The sequence below is a fragment of the Curcuma longa genome, chromosome 4 (assembly GCF_044706935.1).
Source record: "Curcuma longa cultivar G26 ecotype Majalengka, Jawa Barat chromosome 4, ITB_CL_G26_1.1, whole genome shotgun sequence".
NCBI classification, from domain to species: domain Eukaryota; kingdom Viridiplantae; phylum Streptophyta; class Magnoliopsida; order Zingiberales; family Zingiberaceae; genus Curcuma; species Curcuma longa.
In genome coordinates this window covers 17167363-17176482 of record NC_133864.1, presented here as the reverse complement: position 1 = coordinate 17176482, position 9120 = coordinate 17167363, and the positions used below count along the sequence as shown (strand labels likewise).

The 9120-nt window shown below is 34.9% G+C and overlaps 1 pseudogene; it reads right to left on the bottom strand.

Moving 5' to 3' along the window:
• Positions 1-2778, bottom strand: LOC141827190 (protein FAR1-RELATED SEQUENCE 9-like; annotated as a pseudogene).
• Positions 2779-9120: the final 6342 nt, after the last annotated feature.

Genomic DNA, 9120 nt, shown 5'->3' with positions numbered 1-9120 from the left:
TTATTGCTTCCCCATAAATTTTCCATGCTTGAACTTGCTGTAGTGCTTGTGGTGCTTGAACTTTCCTTGGCCGATTCCGTGGGAATATATTCCATGCCCCTGATATCCTCCTGTATCCAAAATACAATATACTCACATGTAAATATCATATCACTTATAAACTTGATATGTGAATACTGGTTATAAGGAATGAGACTCACCGTGGTATCCAGGATACCCAAAGAGTGGATGTCCAAAAGGTGGATGTCCAGCTGGGGGATATCCGATAAATGGATATCCTACTGGGGGATATCCCGACGGTGGGTATCCAGCAGGTGGATATCCTGATGGAGGAAAAAATCCAGCAGGCGGCATCCAGCAGGTGGTATCCGACGGTTGGTATCCGACAGGTGGATATCTTCCCTATAAAAAGAGGGAGGTGATAACTTAGTGTGAGAAACAAAGAGTTATAATCAAAAATCATTTGCAAGATATTGTAAATAGGAAGAAGCATATTATAATATGTTACAAGTGATCATCATATTATCTTACTTGCTCTTTGCTTAATATGTTGTCCGAAGATGAGATAGTTGCCTGAAATTCTGTCGCTGAGGAAGTTGCCTAACAATAATCAATATCAAAATTAGTTTACGATAGTTACTTGAATTTATTAATAAATATATAATTTTAAAATGTGAAAACATGAGTGAATGTTATAACATTAGTGAACCTGAGATAATTGAGTTTCGACCATTCTCAAATCTTCAACAAAGCTACCAAGTGTTTGCATATGATTTATAGGCTAAAACAATAAAATATAATCTTAGATAGTGTAACATAATTAATTTAGTTTAACATACAAAAAATAATCCTTAACTTTATTGATCATCCGTTGACCTTCTTCATTGGACATGGTAGATAAACTTTCATAATGCTCTTCTATACCCTATTAAAAAAAATCTGAACTGATTAAAGTCTGTATGATTATTAGATGCTATACCAAATAAAAAATTTAAGTATTAGTAAAGATGATACCTGAACCGCTGGAGTTTGCTTTGTTTTACTTGTCACTTTCTTTTTCTTAGAAATATGTTCTAGGCCCTATTTCAATCTTTTTCCTGAAACTGTTTTCTTCTTGAGTTTAATTCCTTTGATTGCAGGATTGTTTCGGGCGCCAATTGGACACTCTGTTTCATTCAATTGCCTTGAGTCATCTAGAGATTGAACCAATTGATCAGCTTCTTGGCTCACTTTTGATTTTTGGACATTTGATTCATTAACTAGTAACTTATCATCCACCATTTTACATAAGCTCAACATAGCATCTTTGACAAACAAATGAGTGTCATCCCTTTCTGCAGCCTTGGTAACCAACTGAATAGATAACCCACACAAATCTCTATATCGCATATTGTGAAGGAGTTTTGGATCCAAACTATCTTTGTTCACAATTGTATCATTAACTTCAAAGTATCCACCTTTTGCTTTTCGTGTCCACCTTTTCAAAATATACTCACTTGGGATATTCATGATATTGTTAAGTGTGAATATTTTCAAAATATGAGCACACAAAATTCCAGCAAATTCATATTTTCTACAGCTACAATGACACTGAATTTTTTCATTTGATGAATCAAGTGTAACTATATGATGGTACTTTTTTTTGTGTGAAGTAACTCTATATGTTGCATGTGATCCAACATTCTCATACATTTCTGCAATAGAATCATGAGATTTGCACCACTCTTGTTCAAAACACTTGTATACCTCAGGAGTATAAGTACGACTCGCATGCTTTAATATTTCAATTGGAAACATTAAGCATGGAACACTTGAATTTGATTTAAAATCGGCCTTTAACTCATCATATCGGCGATCATCAAGTAATCTTTGGAAGTGCTTGAAAAAGTCCAAAAACTTATGCTGATAAGTGACATACCTTTTCACCATACTATTCATGCTCTCACTTCTTTGGGTTGTAGTCATATCAGCACAAAACATTTGTCGTCCATAAACTAAAGCCCATTTTTCCTTTATGTGAAACAAACGTCTCAATCAATCATTATCTTCAAGTGTATACTTAGTTAACATCATGTTCCAAGCTGAAATAAATTCTTCCTCTTCATCAAAATCATATATACACGAGGCAAAATCTTTAGCAAACTCTTTGAACTCAGAAAAAACACCACTCAAATGTATTGCAGCATTTTGATAAATGTGCCAAATACACAAACGGTGATGTGTTTCAGGCCATCTGGAAGCTAAAGCTCTTGCCATTGCTGCATCTTGATCTGTAAGAATGGTTGTTGGTTTTTTTCCAGACATAGCTCTAACAAATGTATCAAACAACCACTCAAATGTTAAAGCAGTTTCATCATATAATAATGCTGCACCAAAAATTATGGATTGCTTATGATGATTAACACCTACAAATAATGCAATCAGACGACCTTCATTGTTCTTTCTGTAGGTGGTGTCAAAGCAAACAACATCTCCAAAATTGCCATAATCTGCTCTCATCTTAGCATCAGACCAAAATATATTAGTAATCAAATCATCTTCATCCACTTGAATAGCATTAAAAAAATTAGGATCATCAAGTTGCATTTTCTGCAAATATTCAAGTACACCTCCTGTATCCCCTACCCTCATATTTCTTGTTCTTTTGGATCGCAAGTAGTTTTTATAATCATTAGGAATAAAACCTAAATACTCCCTCCCACCTACTTGTCTAGCCATAAGATCATGAGATGCTTTTGGGGGGATTCCCACATCACTAGCCATCTCAATTTGTATTGCAGCAGAAGAAGATATATTCCTATGACATCTGTAGAGATGTGTTTTGTTTGGACTTGAAAGATAATGATTATGCTCTTTAACAAATTGAACCACAGAAAACTTGGTAGTATTCCGACAACTAATCTTCATTTTAGCATTACAACCAAACCTTGTTTCAGGACGACTTTGTTTCACATAAATATCTCGTTTGTCCTTTCCCCTTTTACCTTGTGCACTACAACAAAACACTCTATCAAGTAATTTCCCGGATTGATCAGTATGTGTTCTACACCTTCTTATGCCAAATCCAACTTGTTTAGCATATTTCAAGTAAAATTCATACACTTCCTCTTCTGTTAGGAATTCTATACCCAATTTTGGCATTGATTCTTCTGGAATAACTGAGTGAGAAATCACTGTATTATCTCCAATGTTCGATCCTTTAGATTCAATCAAATAATAGAAACACACTAATCACCAATGCATGTATTCAATCAAACTATTCAATATAATTCCAATAAAATTATTAATACCTTGAACATGAATGGGACGTTCTTCATCTGCTTCAAAAACCAAACCGCCTTCATTTTCTTCAGAATCATCTTCACTTAACTCAAAATTCAATCGACGACAACTAGTAGAGTCACCTTCTATGATAATTCTTTAATCCTGAAAAAAAAGAACCACACAGTAACTATAAGCGAAAATTGTAACTATAAATAAACCAAAAAAAAAGAAAGATTTGTCATTCAGTAAATTTAAAATTTTCAACTTGCAAGCATCCGACTTTACTGCTTAATTTATTTACATTGAAAAAAAAGGAAGAGAACATAAATAATGTGAAAAAACTTTATCATCTTACTTTTGAATGATGAGGGAATTAGGTGGAAGAACGTTATTTCGGGAAGTCCGGGTCGGTGCACGACGGGGAGCAAAGCGACGGGCGAGAGGAGCGACTGCGGTCGCGATGGCTTCGAGAGGGGGCCGGAGTGCGCCCGCGATGGCTCCGATCGCGATTTTGGGAAGTCCGCCCGCGCACCGTCGAACAAAAACGCAGATCGCTCGCCGCCGGTGTGGAGGCGATTTGGGGACTCGGATCTTGAGTGGAGCTTTGAAATATTTATGACAGAATTATTGATATTAATTCATAAATTGACCAATTAACATAAATTATATTTCCTTATTTTCAATAATCATATTGTACAAAATAATACATGTATACGATGTCCTTTAAATTATCCTTGTACCAAAATTATCATGGACCTTTAATCATTGATTATCGAGATTGCAGCATTCTAAATTCTTGTTCGACATCCTTTCTTAGCAGCCTCCTGTCATTCCTTAAACATCTTTCTCTTAAGATCTCTGGGGGCACAAAAAATTTTGATGAAAGTAGCCCATTATAGTTATATCTCATTGTTAGATAATATCATTTTATATATTGTGCATTGTTAACAATAAAATTAATCTATAATGTATTTCCTTGTAAGATGTTGTTGAATAAAGGTGATTCGTTAAACATGTTGATATCATTATGCAACCTTGCAATTCTAAAAAAAATGTGTCAGATTCACAAGTCCATGGATGTGACTGCTTCAAGCACAATTATCAAGATGTTATGATCTCCTTGAGTAAATTGATCTTTTCAAACAATAAGGTAATTTTTTTTATTGCTAATGCATATAATCAAGACTATCCAACATGCTAAGGAAGGCTGTGTCTTCTGCTCATGCATTTCAAGTAAGTGTTGGATGTCAACAACATTTGATCTTCTCAAATATTGAGACTCCAAACACTTGAATCACACATTGACAGAAGTTGAATAAAGCATTCGATGATAGTTGTTTTAACAACCGTAGGTACTCATTGTAATGATCAACAGGGACTCCGTACACCAATTGACGGATAGCTACCGTGCATTTTTGAAGTGGCGACAAACCTTTTTTTCCTATGGCATTGAACCCTCCATTGAAAATATTTAGAATGATTTTTAAGACATCGATTATGCGAAGGAATAACCCTCTTTGCATTTGGAATCGATGTCGAAATACATCATCGGAATATACTAGCTCATCAAAGAAGTAATCATTGAAAAGACGAACATGTCTGACTTCACAATCTTGATTCAAATACCTTCTCCTTCTTTGTTATGTCGGAAGAACTTTGAGCTCTTTGGCACACTATTTGTCATTGCTCATATAGCCGAAGGATTATTTGCTCATCTATATCCTCCACATCTTCCATCAATTCATTTATCCAAATTAAATTCACGGATCAAAGATCTGTTAGATCGATTTGGATTTTCAGATATTTAGAATAAATGAAGATATTTACCTAGTTGAGAAGATAATATTTGTAAAATAGAATATTCTAGTTTCTTTACTTGTATATATATATACTAGTTTGTAACAATTAATTTTTAGCCATTGAAAAAAAAATAATTGTTGAACAATTGATTTTAATCACAACAACTAATTTTAAATTAGCCATTGAATAACAATTAATTTTTAGTCGTTGATCTTTAATCAACAACTTAATTTTAATTTTTTATTCGGTTAAATATAAATAAAAAATTAATTAAATTATTTTATTTTTAAGTAAATAAATAATAAATGGATGCCCTTAGATATTTAAGATCAATACATTATAAGTTGAAATTGCATCGATCGCAGCATTGTAAGCTAGCTTTTCCACTGTGTTAGATCATTGACTGTGTTTCAGATTTTTCATTTTGCATATTTAATTTTTATAATATCAAAATCACACAACACATTCGACAAAATTGGTCGATGGACATTGATTTCAATTTACACTATTGAACTTAAATATAAGAGCACAGATATATTAAGGATACTTTCATAAATATATTAATTTTGATTTGAAATAGTTCAGAGTTTTTTAGAATAGTTTTGAAATTCAATAACATAAATTGAGAACAGTGAAATTTTGAATGAGTAAAGCAAAAAATTTAAAGAAGAGAGAAATTTTTTACTACAGTGAAAGGAGGAGTATAACATGAATGCTTTTCAAGATTTTGATATTATAAAAGTTAGATATGAGAAATGAGAAATTTCGAAATCTACATGCATGATTCAGTAAAATGTCGAAATTAAGATGGGTGGATTGTGACGACTGAGATGGGGTGAGAATTATGTTACAAGTCTTTCTTTTGATGGCATTAGGATCCAATGAAAAGATAGTCGGGTGTGGGACAAGGTTGATTGTTGAGCGAGCCTCAGCCGGTAGTACACCTCTATGTTACACTGTGCAGTTTTCTTTGCTAGATTTTTGCTTATGGATGTTGTTTATTAATACATAAGAGTCGTGGAAGTGGACACAATTTAGAGGGATTCTCTTGGATAGTTGTGCTAATGGCTAATGTTTATTAATCCATCAGCTGAATTGGGTTGATTCACAATCCAATAATACCATAAACTTTTATAAATTACACATGAAAATGAGATTGCTAATTGAAATTATTAGTGCAGAGAGCATCAGAATCGAATTTATATTTTGATATTGATAAAAATTTAAGGTTAAGTCTAGCTTGATCTAATGCGCATGTAACACAACTAGAAAAGTCCTAACTGAAGGTTAAGTAAGGCAAAGTTCTAACTGGAAGATAGACAAAAGAAATCCCAAGTAGGTCAGTTGGATCAGACTAAGCAAGGCAAGTTTTAACTGGATGTTAGATAAGGGTGGACCAAACTAGGCAATGCAAGTCTTAGCAGATCAGGGACACTAGGCTAGAGGGACTTGATGGAGTTAGAGAGGACCAAAAATCAAATCAGATAAGTACTGAGGGTCAAGTGATCACAGGCTAAGCAGAAAGCTCAAACGGGGTATGAAGGACCGGGGTTTAGCAAGGTAAGCTCCTGAAGTAGAATGGTTCTTTCAAAAGGAAAAACAAATAAGGATGAGTTCTCATTGAGAACGGATGTTATGCTAACATCAATTTTGCAGAATTGGTAGATCGAATAGGATCAGTAGACCGATTAGCAGGTTTAGTATACCGAATGCTAAGTTGGCAACCTAGTGGTCTAGAGAGCTAACATGGCATCTGACGTAGACAAGATGGCTGATGAGGCACTAGATAACAATGAGGTTGCTGATGCGGTAGGAAATTGTTATTGGAAAGTTGACATGACGACAGATGGTCAAATGGTTGCCGGATTGGTACACAGATCAACCTAATTTGGATCTGATCCCAAGACAATCGATATACCGATCAGGAAATTGGTACACCGATCATGTCCTATAAAAAAGGTCTTGACTAAGACTTCTTCATCAACTTCCAAGTGCTCTAACCTTCGCCATGCTCTGAAACACTGTGACTGTAATGAACTACTGCTCCGACAACCACATTCTACTCTGGATTTCTTGTCATTAGTATATTTGTGTTTTTAGTTATTATTCTTCTTTTGTACTTTCTTTAAAACAAATGGTAAAGTGTTACCTTCCTCACATTTGTAAATACGAGTCTCTTTCTTGATTAAGAAGGAGATTAATAGTGGATTGTCTATCGAAGCGATTAAGGATTGCAAGCCTTAGAGTAGTAGCCAGAGGCTTTGAACTGAGTAAAAATAAAGTTGTGTTTGTGTTTTATTTTATTATCTATCTCCATTAAAATCTTTGATAAAACAAAATAAAATTTCAAAAATAAGTGAAAAAGTGACATACGCTATTCACCTCCCCCCTCAGTGCACTTCTAGATCCTACAATTAGTATCAGAGTGGGGGTGCTCTGAATTGATGTAACCACCATTCAAGCAACTTTTTTCACTTTGGTTTTCATTTTTTCCTTTCATTTTAGTTCACCCGCACTACTAATCTAAGACCAAGTTTTGGAATTCCTCTCGATGTTTTTTGTGTGCAAGTTTTTGCTGAATGACCGACTAAGAAGGTTACAACACTGTCCGACTGCAACTATTCTTTGACAACGACTTTGTCTATTGGAATGGACAAATGGAGTTCTACCTAAAGACTTAGGTGGATATATGGATAATCATCTCGGGTCCTTACTCCTGATCGATGAGCAAGGGGTACCACTAGGGGGCGAGAAATGGGACAATGCCACTAAAAAAAAATAGAAGCTAATGCGAAGGCGACCCATACCCTCCAGTGTGGACTAACCAAGGAAGAGTTGAACTGCATCAGATCCTTCATCAACGCAAAAGACTTGTGGGACAAGCTGGCCGAGCTGCACGAAGGGGCATTGGACACCAAGGTACGCAAGCGATATTTGATTTTGAATAAATTATATAATATTAAAATATAGGAAGAGGAGTCAGTAAGCCAGCTACAAGCCTAGACCCAAGACCTCCTAAATGGATTTTGTGCCATTAGACAACAAATCAAGAATTGAGACATCATCAGGTATGCTTTGAAAGCATTCCTGAAAAACACTTTATGGGCATTTATTGTAGATGCTTATAAAGTTTTGAGGGATCTTTCAAAAGTTAAATTAGATGAATTATTTTTTTGAATTTGAATTACACGAACAATCTAATGCTATTGTGTCTAAGAAAGATATTACATTATTTGCAGGTAAAATCAAAACCAAGGAGCCAAAGTCCAAGTCCCGAGTTAAACTCGAATCCTAAGACAAGTCAGATTTATCAGAAGACAAGGAGATCACTTTTGAACTAGTTAATCTAGTTTAAAAAATATTCAAGAAGGAGAAGGGGTTCACCAAGCGTGAGATTAAAAAGGCGATCCAGTCAAAAACCAAATCACCGGGACCAAGTCAAACCACAAAAGCAAAAGATGAAAGCATTTGCTACAAATGCAATCAAAAGGGGTATTTCAAGTCTGAATGTTCAAACATCAAGGAATCCAAGAAGCCTAGAAGGAAGAAGACACTAAAGGAGACTTGGACAAGTCTTCATCAGAAGAATTGAACGAGGAAGAATAAGCTCAAGTGAGTTTCCTGGCACTACCGACACAAGAGCAAGTGGCCGATACCAAGTTCGAGCCTGAGTCTGAAATTGAGTCTGAAGCCAATTTGGATCCAGCTATATTTGTATCCATTTCAGAAGGTTCCAACAACAATGTAAGTTCACTCTAGTAAAAAATTGTATGCAATGATTTTTTGTTTAACTCGTAAGTTAGCCAAGTCCACAATCTGGGTCAAGTCACTCCAAAAGGAGGTAACAACCCTTAAGGAGAAGACTAGCCCAAGTTTCTCAATTGGATATGTTCAAAATGGAACTTCAACTCAAACCCAACAACTTGAAGAAGAAAATTATCACTTTGAAAGCTCAAGTTAAAGACCTTAAAGGTTCATTGGAATGATTCACTAGGACTCCAAGTACCTTGATATGATACTTGGAACTCAAAGGGTCATATACAATCAATTTGAACT